Source organism: Moschus berezovskii, chromosome 6 (genome assembly GCF_049115385.1).
Source record: "Moschus berezovskii isolate FMDL1 chromosome 6, NW_MosBer_1.0, whole genome shotgun sequence".
In the NCBI taxonomy this organism is placed as follows: Eukaryota; Metazoa; Chordata; class Mammalia; order Artiodactyla; family Moschidae; genus Moschus; species Moschus berezovskii.
The window spans coordinates 30,668,185-30,682,649 of record NC_142465.1 but is presented as its reverse complement, the minus strand read 5'-3'; the positions used below and the strand labels follow the sequence as shown (position 1 = coordinate 30,682,649).

At 39.9% G+C, this 14,465-nt stretch overlaps 1 protein-coding gene across 4 annotated transcripts in view; it reads right to left on the bottom strand.

Annotated features, from left to right (window-relative positions):
• Positions 1-5,524, bottom strand: part of LOC129536215 (cyclic AMP-dependent transcription factor ATF-7) — a 96,306-nt gene extending 90,782 nt beyond the window's left edge. The window contains exon 1 of one of the 4 annotated variants that reach the window (XM_055394974.2): positions 5,383-5,524. The gene's annotated coding sequence lies outside the window, so the exon portion shown is untranslated. The other 3 variants (XM_088836881.1, XM_055394975.2, XM_055394976.2) reach the window with 3 other exon arrangements.
• Positions 5,525-14,465: the final 8,941 nt, after the last annotated feature.

Here is a 14,465-nt window from a genome sequence, read left to right as displayed (position 1 = left end):
GCCCCAAATAAAACTGCCCAATTTAGAACATAAATCTCTGTCTGCTAGGTCAGAAAGAAGCACTGTACCAGATAAGAAGGTATTAGTAAATAACTTCACTCAAAGAAAACAAGTTGGGTTTTGTGAGGAGATGAGACTATGGCAGAACAAAACTATTCCCAGGGAAGCCCAAGACAAACTCACAAAGTAACTTCTCAAGCTAAATCTTGGCTCTTCTTAGACTTTCACAAATTGATATTTATTAAGGATAAATGCAGTACTGAATTAGAGAAACTTTTTGCAAGGTCAGGTTTCAAATACATGAAAACATTTAGGATTACATTCACCAAAAGATAGCTAACAAAGTTGTGAGTTTGTAATGAGTTTTGTTTTCCTTCATGACACTACTGTAGTAGCTCACCTCTGGTTTAGTTGGGAATCTTTCCTAGATGTCTGCTTAAAAAGTTTTAAAAACTGAATAGTAAATTTGTCTTTTCATAAAACCTCTCCTGAATTTTAACATTCATCCTTCCTCTCCAAGGAAGCCATGGAGTTTATGTTTACTTTCAAAACTGAACTGAATTTGCTTCACTGTATACAGACAGTGAATATATTATTCAGATTTTTTTCCCCTTAAGTTTCTCAACAAAAGGACAAACAAGAGAACCAAAGGAAACAAAATACTATGATTTAACAGAAGGAAAAAAAAACAAAATCAACCACATTCTTTCAACACAGTCTCCACCAGGGAAATTCTGAAGAGAAAATGTCATGATAAAATATTTTAAGACATAAAATGACCCCAATGCAAAATATTTGTTGTTGATGACTTTTGTTTTGCTTTTAGCTCAAAGGAATTATTATTTCTTGTCATTTATGTTCCTTGCTTTTTGCTTATCCATTCCCACTGGGTCAGTAGAACCATTTCAATTTCATTTTCTTTACATTCTATTTTTCTTCTTGATTCTTCAATAGTAAGTTCCTTGATCTGAGCCTCTACTTATGAATTCTGGGGCTGGAAAGGCCTTTGAGGGGTCATCAAGTCCATATTTCTGCTTTCTAGGAGAATTCATAATTACAATCTTAGATGGATGAGAATGTATCGGAAGAAAATGTATTCTGTCCCTAACAGCTTTATTCCACACAAACATTTCCAAACAGAATTTGCAATTTGCTAAAAATGAAAGTAAAAATTAAAACCCCAAAAGAGGAAGATGCTTTAAGATTGCATTTATCAGCTAAAATTGCTCAAACATAAATTCAACTATCAGGCTAAAATTAACACACAAGAAAAGTTGTTGGCTACCAACATAAAGTCTTTAGTCCCTAGAGATGTCTTCTGATGTTTTATCTCATTTGTAAGCACCATTTTACCTACAGCACGAAGCAAGACAAATTTAGACCACCACACTAATCAACTATAATTTAAATATGTATTTACATATATGGGCTTCCCTCCATGGTAAAGAATCCATCTGCAATGTAGGAAACAACAGGTTCGATTCCTAGGTCAGAAGATTCTCTGGAGAAGGAAATGACAACCCACTCCAGTATTCTTGCCTGGGAAATCCCAAGGACAGAGAAGCCTGGTGGGCTACAGTCCATGAGGGTCGCAAAAGAGTTGGACACGATTTAGCAACTAAACAACAATATACATATATATGTGTACGTATGTGTACAGTTTTTCTTCAAAAGCGCTATAGTTTATTTCAAACACAAAACATAGATAGGGATAAATGCAAATTCCTCAACTGAAATTTAAAAATTAATTATATAAATTAATGGGATCTTAGGCTTTAAGAACAGAGGTACTGGAACTTCCCTGGTGGTCCAGCAGCTAGGACTCCTCGCTCCCAAAGCAGGGGGCCTGGGTTTGATCCCTGGTCAGGGAACTAGATCCCACATGATGCAACTAAGAGCTCACACAACTAAGACCCTGCACAGCCAAATAAATAAATAAAATCAATGTTGTGGGTTTTTCTTTAAAAAGGAACTATTGAGTGCAGTGAAAAAAGAAGCCCTACTTGCCTCTGTACTTTGTATTGATCAGATTATATTAAATGTTATATTCAGATCTAAATAAAAAATTCTAAAAACTCAAGCAACTAAGTTGACAAGGAGGCTGAACTTTATTAAAAATGTAACTTAGACTGAGCAACTGAACTGAACTGAAGGAATGGTTGAAAGAATATGGGATATTTACCCCAGTAAGAGAGAAGTTTTAACAGGACATAACTGTCATCAAGCATTTGAAGGGCTACCATGTTGACAAGGAATTAGGTTTATTTATCATAGCTTCAGATGGCAGGAGTAAAGAGCACCGCAATGTAAAGAATGTTCTAAAAGTAGAGCTCCAATAATGGAACAGGGTATCTATGAAGTAGGGATCGCTTCCTTACAGCATTCAGAAGTTAAAAGACCATCCACCAAACATTCCCAAATGATGTATTTCCACATTTCAAGAATATACTTGATCCTAAAATAGGCCTCCTAGGGGAAGGCAACATTCAAAAATAAGACGATTAAAAATCATTTTGTCATGTTTCTAGAAATGGAAGACTTTCTCCCATGAACTCTAAAATCATAGTACCACAATCAGAGAAACCAACAACAAAAGAAGTGTTTTTCTTTTTATATGAATGCTGCATTTGTTTTTCTGAAAGAAACAACATATGCACCTTAACTTTTGTACCTTTATCAAGGGATAAGGGACAATTGTATGCCAGCCTGCCAACTAGTTTCAAAAAGAGAGCTGTTTTTATTAGACATTTATATGGCAATGCTTTTTGCTCCACCTAAAACTTCCTTTCAAAAAGGTTCCTTCTCATCAGACATGGATAGGAGGCTGCTGTATCACTGACTCCCTCCTACTGCAGCCTAGGAAAAACTCACTCTTGACGTGTACAAAACAATAACTTGCGAGAATTTCAGAGCAGCTGTGTTCAAGCAGAGCCAGGGACTTAAAGCAGCAGTTTGAGAGTTGGTTGAAAAAACAAATTTCATTTTGAACTGGAAGTGAGAAAGGAAAGGAGAGGAAAGAGGCAGAGGAAAGGGAGAGGAAAGAGAAATAGATACAATGGTATCTATTAACATTTTAAAGCCATGGTAAGCAAAAATGCTTAAAAGTTACAACACTGAAACTATCACAGGTTGTACCCTTTGATCCACAAGTTTAAAAATGAGCAGTGTTCATTATTCTCTAGCCTTCTGCTAGGTGGTAACACTAATGAGACAGTGCCCAAGTCAAAGCCATCACAAATTCTAGGATGGAAGAATAAAACAAGGAACTTTGCTCTCTCATTGGATATTTCTTTGTGCTACTGCCAGGCAAACTGTGAAAATGTCCGAATATCCAATAGCAATGCTCTGAATGTGAAAGACTGGAACCCAATTAAGTAATTAATGCTATAAGGACAGTAATTAATTAGTCTCAATGCGCTGTAGGGGTAACTTCCTGGCCAGGAGGACAAACGGTGGCTGAAAACCAAAGGTTAATACAAAGCAACATACTCTGGTTTCTCTTCATATAACACCGTTACTGGTATTTCAGATGTGATTCTGCTTCCAAAAGTACAAGAAAAGGAATGTAAAAGACAAATCTATGCAACAGCAAAGAAGTTATTAATTGACTGTACTAGCTCGTTATTAAATAATAAATAAATATCAAACAAAGGGCAGACTTGTCCCTTTTTTGTATAGAATTAAGAACTGGTAAGACTACTTAATATAGCTGCCAGACTTTTCTTTAGCTTCTTTTATTACTGACATGTTACATTTCGCAATAGTCTCCACTTACCTTATATCCTCCATGTTTAAGTACAAATTGTGTTTGATTTCCCCAACCCTTGCCCCCAAGATATTATGACATATCTTTAGCTTTCTGATCTGTACACAAAGGAAGAAACTGAAAATTTTTCACTTTCCTGAAATACGTGTCCATTTTATTTACACCACTTTAAAAAAAAAACATAAGCTAGCTAAAACTAACTGCAACCATCCATGTAGCAACTCAAGTGGGAAAGAAACAATTAACAAAACAAACTTCAGTATAGTACATTTTTCTGTGCTTAGAATACCTATAAAGACTGATGTCTCTGCAAGAATTACTTACACTACTGCAAAGTTTTTAAACATAGGAATCAAGTGAGCTTGTGCAGAAAACTCTGCGTACCCCCACAAAACTACACTTAACTATGACACAACCCTCAGAGGTACTAAAACACCCTCTGGTAAATAGAAAACAAACTTTTAGAGTCAGGAAAGTAGCAACGCGGCAATCTGGGTAGGAGGTGCCCTGGGTAGTAAACACCCCAGTCAGAGAACATAACAAGCAATTCAGAGCAACATATAACTCCCGATGGGGCTTTGACTTGGTCACCGAAGTCCCAAGCCCCCATCCCTGAGCTGAGGAACAGATGAAGTCGGGAAGAGGAAGAGACGGAGAAAGGAAATCAGAGTAGAAGTGATGAAAGTGTCTTATTTTTCTCTTTACCACTATCCCAGCTTTCTTGCAGGCTGGTTACCAGACTGGATGCCATATTCACCAAATCTCTAAAATCACTTCTCAGACTTCTTCTGATACCTAAGCTAAACACCTGTCCACCAGCCGTCTCCCAACCAAATACCTCTCCTACCCCTCTGGATTCCCCCATACCCTACCCAAAGTGATGCCTTTCGGCCACTACACCCACCCCTATTAAATCTTCCTAAACTCATTCACTTGATTTTCTTCATATCCATACTTTTTCTCTGATATCTTGTCCCTGATAGTTTTTCTTACAATTCAATCGAAATGCCACGCTCTCATTTCCACTTACTCCTCCCTATCTTCCCAGCAAAACCAAATGCTATGTTTTCACCTCCTCAACCCTACCTCCTGCCTATTACCCCTAACTCTTCCAATGCCAAGCCTCTAGCCCCACTCTTTGGAGAAGTCCAGTGTCTTCAACCAGTTTAGTATCCTTCCCCTTTCTCCCATTCCACCCCATTCCAGGCTCCACTGGACTTCCATTCCCTCAGGATTCAACTCCCCTCTCCTTGCCACGCCCTGTGCCCCCCGGGGCTACTTACCCCAAGTTCTCCCCACACTTCAGGCCTCTGGCCCCGCCTTCCCCCACCAAAGGAAGGAGGCGGGAGGAGAGAGAGAAGAGGGGCGTCACTCCGCAAGGTAAAGATGACCTCCCATTAGTGCTCCTCGCCGCCAATCGTAGCTTCCTTCTCTCTTATTGGTCTGCGTTAGTTCATGACCCACCCTCTTCCTCAGACTGGGCCCGGCCACCGCCTCAGCGCCCCCGTCCAACACACACTGGGAGGGGAGACCCCGGTCTGGGACTCTGGGATTGACCAGAGTTGACAGGGAGACGCCCATCAGGTCATGGACTAGTTAATGTTAACAGGACTCACCCTCTGGTAGCTCCGTCGCCTCCCGCCCGCCCGCGATCGGTCCCACAATCTATCTCCAGCTCCTTCTTTCCCCCCTCAGCGGAGCAGATACTTTTCTCTCGTCCGGCCAGGCGCTCTCACTTCTCGCGAGATGTAGAGAGGCGTTGGAGGAAGGGCGAGATCCGTGGAGCCAGGTCGGAAAGAAGCGGAGGGGCCGGGCTCCGGAAAAAGAAGGGGCGGGACTTTCGGTGGGCAGGGCTAGGGAGGGAGGCTGAGTGAGTTCCCTAGGCGCTGGTCACACGTGTTTGACTGCAGAGTGTAAGGGGAAAAAAAGAAAAAGAAGGAAAGGGAATGCTTACAGGTGCCTGTACTAATGAAAATCAAAAGTATTCTCATACTGGAGAATTAGATTATTACAAAAGAGCGCACTTTAAAAACAAGACAAGGTTATATTCCTCAATAAAGCTGTTTTGTTTTTTTTTTTAAAGAACGGGGGAAGGAAATTCCCTGGCCTACCAGTGGTGAGAACTCCGCGCTTCCACTTCAGGGGCCACGGGTTCAAACACTTGGGGATGGAACAAAGATCTTGCAAGCCCTGCGGGACGGCCAAATAAAAAAAAATTTTTTTTAAATAGTTTGAAAAGTGGGGGAAAAACCGAGACAGCTACACAAGGTGATTCAGTGTTCCAAACAGTCTGGTAGTTGCATTTTCTTCTTGGAACTTAGAATAGCATCACTGTAGCCATAGTCTCTGCTCTCTCTGTGTGTGTATGGGGGTAAGGGGTTGCTGTATATGGAGGTGGAGAGTTCCGTCATTTTCTTCTGAGTATCTTTACAGTGGGGCCAGCAATCCCATTTTACTCAGAGTTGTAATAATCAAATGAGATAAGCTATATGAAACTTGTTTGGTATTAAAAGGCACTATACTTATTACTCATAAAGTATTTTAACAAATACTTAAAACATACTGTGTACAAAGAACTAGGCATGAGGAGAAGAGTAGACAGACCAGGTCCTTCCGTTCCGTTCAGTCGCTCAGTCGTGTCCGACTCTTTGCGACCCCATGGACTGTAGCCTACCAGGCTTCTCCGTCCACGGGATTCTAGGTCCTTACTCCGGTAGAATTTACAGTTTTAGCGGGGAGGTTGTCGTTGTTGTTTAATCACTAAGTCACATCTGACTCTTTGAGACCACAGGGACTTTAGCCCTCCAGGCTCTTATGTCCATGGAATTTCCCAGGCAAGAATACTGGAGTGGATTGCCATTTCCTTCTCCAGGACGTCTTCCCCACCCAGGGTTAGAACCCGCGAATTCTTTACCATGAGCCACCTGGGTAGCCCTTCCGTGGGGAGGGGGAGACAGTTAATAAACCTAAATATTTCAGTTAGTGAAGAATGCTTCAAGGTAATGAGACAGAAAGTGACCAAGAGTAGGAAAGCAACTTAACTTCTGTATTGAGAGACCTCATTGAAGAAGTTACCTTTGTGTTGAATTGAACTATGAGAAGACAGCTGTGGGAAGATTTTGGGTGAAACATCAAATGTAAAGGCTGTATTTAAAATTTTCTCATGTTGTTACCAAGGTGGTAAATTTTATATTATGAGGTTTTATATGTTGTTTTTTTTTTTAATCACAACTAAAAAAAAATTTTTTTTAATGTTATATAATTATAAAGAGAGTTAACCCAAAATATTACCTATGGAATCTATTTTCTCTCAGGTAACTGGGTGTTCATTGGAAGGACTGATGCTAAAGCTGAAACTGCAGTACTTTGGCCACCTCATGCGACGAGTTGACTCACTGGAAAAGACTCTGATGCTAGGAAAGGTTGGGGGCGGGAGGAGAAGGGGACGACAGAGAATGGGATGGCTGGATGGCATCACCGACTCTGTGGACATGAGTTTGAGTGAACTCTGGGAGTTGGTGATGGACAGGGAGGCCTGGTGTGCTGTGATTCATGGGGTCGCGGAGAGTCGGACACGACTGAGTGACTGAACTGAACTGAACTGAACTTCCTTTTGCAGCTTTATATTAGTCAACTTTCTGAGCTTCCTGCCTAGGATCTCATTTATCTTCCTAGCCTCTGAAAGGTAGACAGAATCCAGGTGATTTCTCCCTATTGTACAATTATGCTCATTTTACATGTTAGCAAGGTAATGCTCAAAATCCTTCAAGCTAGACTTCAACAGTAAGTGAACCGAGAACTTCCAGATGTACAAGCTGGATTTAGAAAAGGCAGAGGAACCAGAGATCAAATTGCCAACAACCATTGGATTGTACAAAAAGCAAGGGAATTCCAGAAAAACATCTATTTCTGCTTCATTGAATATGCTAAAGCCTTTAACTATGTGGATCACAACAAACTGGAAAATTCTTCAAGAGATGGGAATACCAGACCACCTGACCTTCCTCCTAAGAAACCTGTAGGCAGGTCAGGGAGCAATAGTTAGAACTGGACTGGTAACAATGAATTGGTTCAAAACTGGGACAGAAATACATCAAGGCTGTATATTATCACCTGGCTTATTTAATGTCTATGTGTTGTACATCATGCTGAAATGCCAGGTTGAATGAATCACAAATTGGAATCAAGATTGCCGGGAGAAATATCAGTAACCTCAGATATGCAGATGATACCACTCTAATGGCAGAAAGCGAAGAGGAACTAAAGAGCCTCTTGATGAAGGTGAAAGAGGAGAGTCAAAAAGCTGGCTTAAAACTGAACATTCAGAAAACTAAGATCATGGCATCCAGTCCCATCACTTCATGGCAAATAGGTGGAGAAAAAATGGGAACAGTGGCAGATTTTATTTTCTTAGGCTCTGAAATCACTATGGATGATGACTACAGTCATGAAATCAAAAGATGCTTGCTCCTTGGAAGAAAAATTATGACAAACCTAGACAGCATATTAAAAAGCAGAGACATCACCTTGCCGACAAAGTCCATATAGTCAAAGCTACGGTTTTTCCAGTAGTCATGTATGGATGTGAGAGTTGAAAAATTGATGCTTTTTAATTGTGCTGCTAGGGAAGACTCTTGCGAGTCCCTTAGACTGCAAAGAGATCAAACCAGTCAATCCTAAAGGAAATAAACCCTGAATATTCATTGGAAGGACTGATGCTGAAGCTCCAATACTGTGGCCACCTGATGTGAAGAGCTGACTCATTGGAAAAGACCTTGACACTGGGAAAGATTGAAGGCAGGAGGAGAAGGGGGTAACAGAGGACGAGATGGTTAGGTGGCTTCACCGACTCAGTGGACATGAATTTGGGCAAACTCTAGGAAATAATGAAAGGCAGGGAAGCCTGGTGTGCTGCAGTCCATGGGATCACAAAGAGTCAGACATGACTTAGCAACTGAACAAACAAACAAAGGTGAAACAGAAATGTACAGACACTTGTGTTCGTGTGAAGTGAGAAAGGCTGAGTCTTGGCTCCAATCTGTTGTTTAGTCACTAAGTTATATCCAAGTCTTTTGCAACTCCCATGGACTATATAGCCCACCAGGCTTCTCTGTCGATGGGATTTCCTAGGCAAGAATACTGGAGTAGATTGCCATTTCCTTCTCCAGGGGATCTTCCTGACCTAGGGGTTGAACCTGCATCTCCTACATTGGCAGGTGGATTCTTTACTACTGAGCCACCAGGGAAGCTCTGGCTTTCGATCTGCTCTCTCCTAAAACAATTCCTACTTAAAGGAATGCAATGATAGATACAGACCCTCAATGTATATGGAAGATTTGTGTATAACAGAGGTGGCATTACCAATCAGAGAAGAAGGGATTCCACAAGTTATGCTAGGCCAACTGATTACTACTCTACACATACAAAATAATATAATAGCTAATGTTTATAGATCTTACTATGTTCCAGGCACCATTCTATGTGTATTACATGTATTCATTTTTCTCCAAATGTATATCTCCAGTCCATATATCTCCCCTGAACTGCAGACTAATATTTCCAACTGCCTACTTAACAGATTGACTTGGATGTCTAAGTTTGGTATTTCAAACTTATCATGTGCCAAACAAAGTCTTCCTTTCTCTCCCACATGGGCCCCTTCCCTAATCTTCCCTGTCTGAGTAAAAGTTACCATTCCAGTTGTATTTTTTTATTGTGATAAAATTCATATACCATAAAATTCATCTTTTTTTTTTCTGGCTACACCATGCAACTTGTGGGATCTCAATTCCCTCACCAGGGATTGAACTCAGGCCATGGCAGTGAAAGCACTGAGTCCTAACCACTAGACCACCAAGGAACTCCCAAAATTCATCTTTTTAAAGTGTACATATAAATCAACTATATTTCAAAAATAAAGTGTACAGTTCAGTGATTTTTAGTATATTTACAAAATTTTGCAGCTATCATCATTATCTAATTTTAGACCATTTTCATCACTTCCCAAAGAAACCCTATTCTCACTAGCAGTCACTCCCCATCACCTCCATCAGACCCTGGCAACCACAAGTCTACTTACTTTCTGTCTTTGTGGATCTTCCTATTACAGACATTTTATATAAATGGAATAATATAATGTGTGGCCTTTTGTGACTTCTTTCATTTACCATAATGTTTTCAAGGTTCATTCATGTTGTGTTATCAATCAGTACTTTATATCTTTCATGGCTGAGTGATATTCTATTGAATGAATATACCAGTATTTTTAGATTTTTTTTCACTTGGACCATTAAAAAAAATCTTTATTGAATTTGTTACAATATTGTCTCTGTTTCATGTTTTGTTTTTTGGGATGAGAAGCATGTGGGATCTTAGCTTCCTGACCAGAGGTCTAACCCACACCCCCTGCATTGGAAGGCAAAGTCTCAACTACTGGACCACCAGGAAAGTCCCCAATATACCAATTTTTGTTTATTTATCAGCTGATGGACGTTTGAGTTGCTCCCACTTTGGGGCTATTATGATAATATGACTCTGAAAATCCATTTACAAGTTTTTACAGGGACATTGTTTTCAGTTCTTTTGATATATACCAAGGAATGGATTTACTGGGTCATATCTATGTCTACATTTAACTTTTTGAGAAACTGCTATACCAATTGCAACATTTTACTTTTACCAGCACTATCAGTTCAGTTCAGTTCAGTCGCTCAGTCGTGTCCGACTCTTTGCGACCCCATGAATCACAGCACACCAGGCCTCCCTGTCCATCACCAACTCCCAGAGTTCACTCAAACTCATGTCCATCGAGTCAGTGATGCCATCCAGCCATCTCATTCTCTATCGTCCCCTTCTCCTCCCGCCTCCAATCCTTCCCAGCATCAGAGTCTTTTCCAGTGAGTCAGCTCGTCTCATGAGGTGGCCAAAGTATTGGAGTTTCAGCTTTAGCATCAGTCCTTCCAATGAACACCCAGGACTGATCTCCTGCTTAGATCTCCTTGCAGTCCAAGGGACTCTCAAGAGTCTTCTCCAGCACCACAGTTCAAAAGCATCAATTCTTCGGCGATCAGCTTTCTTCACAGTCCAACTCTCACATCTATACATGACCACTGGAAAAACCATAGCCTTGACTAGACGGACCTTTGTTGGCAAAGTAATGTCTCTGCTTTTTAATATACTATCTAGGTTGGTCATAACTTTCCTTCCAAAAGCGTCTTTTAATTTCATGGCTGCAGTCAGCATCTGCAGTGATTTTGGAGCCCCCCAAAATAAAGTCTGACACTGTTTCCACTGTTTTCCCATCTATTTCCCATGAAGTGATGGGACCAGATGCCACGATCTTCGTTTTCTGAATGTTGAGCTTCAAGCCAACCTTTTCACTCTCCTCTTTCACTTTCATCAAGAGGCTTTTTAGTTCCTCTTCACTTTGTGCCATAAGGGTGGTGTCATCTGCACATCTGAGGTTATGAAGATCCCAATTTTTCCACACCCTAACACCAACACTTTTTTATTCATCTTTCTGATTCTAGTCATCCTGCTGCTGCTGCTGCTGCTAAGTCACTTCAGTCGTGTCCGACTCTGTGTGACCCCATAGACAGAAGCCCACCAGGCTCCCCCGTCCCTGGGATTCTCCAGACAAGAACACTGGAGTGGGTTGCCATTTCCTTCTCCAATGCGTGAAAGTGAAAAGTGAAAGTGAAGTCACTCAGTCGCATCTGACCCTTAGCGACCCCATGGACTGCAGCCCACCAGGCTCCTCCATCCATGGGATTTTCTAGGCAAGAGTACTAGAGTGGCTTGCCATTGCCTTCTCCTAGTGGATGTGAAATGGTATCTTACTGTAATTTTGATTTACATTTCCCTAATGGCTAATAATGCTAAACATTGCTTCATGTGCTTATTGGCCATTTATACATCTTCTTGAAATAAATGTTTATTTAAGTCCTTTACCCATTTTTTTATTGGGTTATTTGTTTATAACTATCAAGTTTGGATGGATACCAACTTAATTTCAATAGCAAACAAAATCTTTGCTCTTATATAGCTTTGCTCTTATTTCCTTTCTCCTTTTGCTGTTGTAATCATATATATTTTCATTGATATTCTCTATTTGTGCTGTTGTTGTCATACAAATTACATCGATAGATAGGCCGAACAGCTGCAACTAGTTTCCCCAGGCTGAGCCGCTATAGCTGGTCTCCTGCTGATGCTTCAAGATGGTAAAACAGTGGGAGCATTGGGTCCTGACTGGGTGCTTTCTTGTGGCTTTTCCAGCCCAATACATGCTCAGAGAAGGCCCTCAGTCTAGGGGAAGGACTAAAGGAGGAAGAAGATGCTACTGGAATCCATCTTAGCTGAGATATTAGAATGCACACCAGGACCAAATATGGAAATGATTGGCCAGAAACAACCCAGAAAACTGCCCCCGTATAAGCAATCTAAGCCGCCCTTACGGTGCATAACTGACTCCAAGTCTGCCCAGATGTTCTTCCACACACACTATGCTTCTAATAAACACTTTTATCTTTTTCACAATCTTGGTCTCTTTGCTGAATTCTTTCTTCAAAGAAGACGAGAACTGAGGTCCTTCTAGCTTTTCACTGCCAGAATCAGTATGATTATCAATATAGATTCATGATTATTATTTTATATAATTATCTTTTAAATACTATAGGAGAGACAGTGTTACAAGCAAAAATTATGTTTATATCATCTTTTATATTTACCTACATAGTTACCTTTATTGCTACTTTTAATTTTTTCATGTGACTTAGAGTTACTGTCTAGTGACCTTTCACTTCAGCCTAAAGAATTCTCTTTAGTATTTCTTATAGGACAAGCTTGCTAGTGATGAATTCATCTCATTTTTGTTTATTTGGGTATGTCTTAATTTCTTATTCATTTTTGAAGGAAAGCTTTGTTGAATATAAGATTTTTGTTTGACAGTCTTTTTCTTCCAGTACTTTGAGTATGTCACCCTACTGCCTCTAGCCTCCATAGTTTCTGATGAGAAATTATATTGAGAATTCCATGTATGTGGTGAGTCACTCTTCTCTTGCTGCTTTCAAGATTCAATCTTTGCTTTTTGACAGCGTGGTAATGATATGTGTAAGGAAGGATCTGTTTGAATTTTTCCTACTTGGAATCTGTGGAATTTCTTGGATATGTACTTTAAGTTTTGTCATCAAATATGAGAAATTTTTGGTCATTTCTTCAAATATTTTTTCTGTAATATTTTTCTTCTCTCATCCTGAAGTACAATTGACTGCATATCACAGGTCATTTTTCTTCATTGTTTTTGCTTGTTCCTCAGACTGGATCATTTCAATTGACCTGCCTTCAAATGCACTGTTTTCTCTTCTGTTTGCTCAAATCTGCTGTTCAGTCCTTCTAGTAAACGTTTTTATTTTGTTATTGTATTTTTAAGCACCAGAATTTCTGTTTGGTTCTTAAAAACGTATTTCTATGTTTTTACCGATATTTTCTATTTGGTTAGACATTCTCTTTCATTTATTTCTGTAGACATGGTTTATTTTAGCTCTTTGAATATATTTTATTTATTTTTAATTAAGGTAACATTGGTTTGGAGAAGGCGATGGCACCCCACTCCAGTACTCTTGCCTGGAAAATCCCATGTACAAAGAGCCTGGTAGGCTGCAGTCCATGGGGTCGCGAAGAGTTGGACACAACTGACTCGACATAGCAGCAACAGCAACATTGGTCTACAACTTTATATAACTTTCTTGTGTACAGCGTTATATTTTGACTTCCTTGTACACTACAGTACACTCACACCAAAAGTGTAGTTTCCAGCTGTCACCATAGAGTTGACCCCCTTTACCCATTTTGCTCTCTGTCCCCACCACCCCCATCTCTGTTCTTTCTACATCAATGTGTTTGTTTTTGTTTGGTTTATTCATATATATATGCATAATATGCCACAAATGAGTGAAACCATATGGTATTTGTCTTTATTCATCTGTCTTATTTTGCTTAGCATGATACCCACAAGTTTCATGCATATTGTTGCATACGGCAGATTTCATCTTTTTAAAGGCTGGATAGTATTCCACTGTGTGTGTGTGTGTGTATCACATGTTCTTCATCTGTTTTTTGAATGTATTTAAAATGGTTGATTGAAAGTCTTTGTCTTGTAAATTCATTATCTGATCTTTCTCAGAGACAGTTTCTGTTGGCTACATTTTTTTATTTGTATAATCTGTATTTTCTTGTTTCTTTGAGTATCTCATAATTTTATGTTGAAAACTGGACATTTAAAATAATATAGTGTGCAACAATAAAAATTAGATTCTTCCCCTCCCCCAAGGACTGTTTTGATGTTGCTTGGTGTTGGTAGTTGTTTATTTTAGAGGATTTTCTGAAATAATTCTGTATTCTTTTTCACGTGTATCCTCTGAAGCCTCTGCAGAGTTAGCCTAGCAGTCAGGTAATTAGTTGACAGAGATTTTCCTAAATGCCTGGAACCAACATGTCTTTGCCAAGGGACTCTGAATTCATGTTGGGGTTTGTCTTCAACATTCAGTCAGGCAGTTCACAACTCTACCTTAAGCTTCACTTCCTGCTTGTACAGAGCCTTCAGTTTAGTCAGTGGTGAGAGTTTAAGAGCTTCTAATCACTGCGGATGCTGATTGCAGCCATGAAATTAAAAGACACTTACTCCTTGGAAGGAAAGTTATGA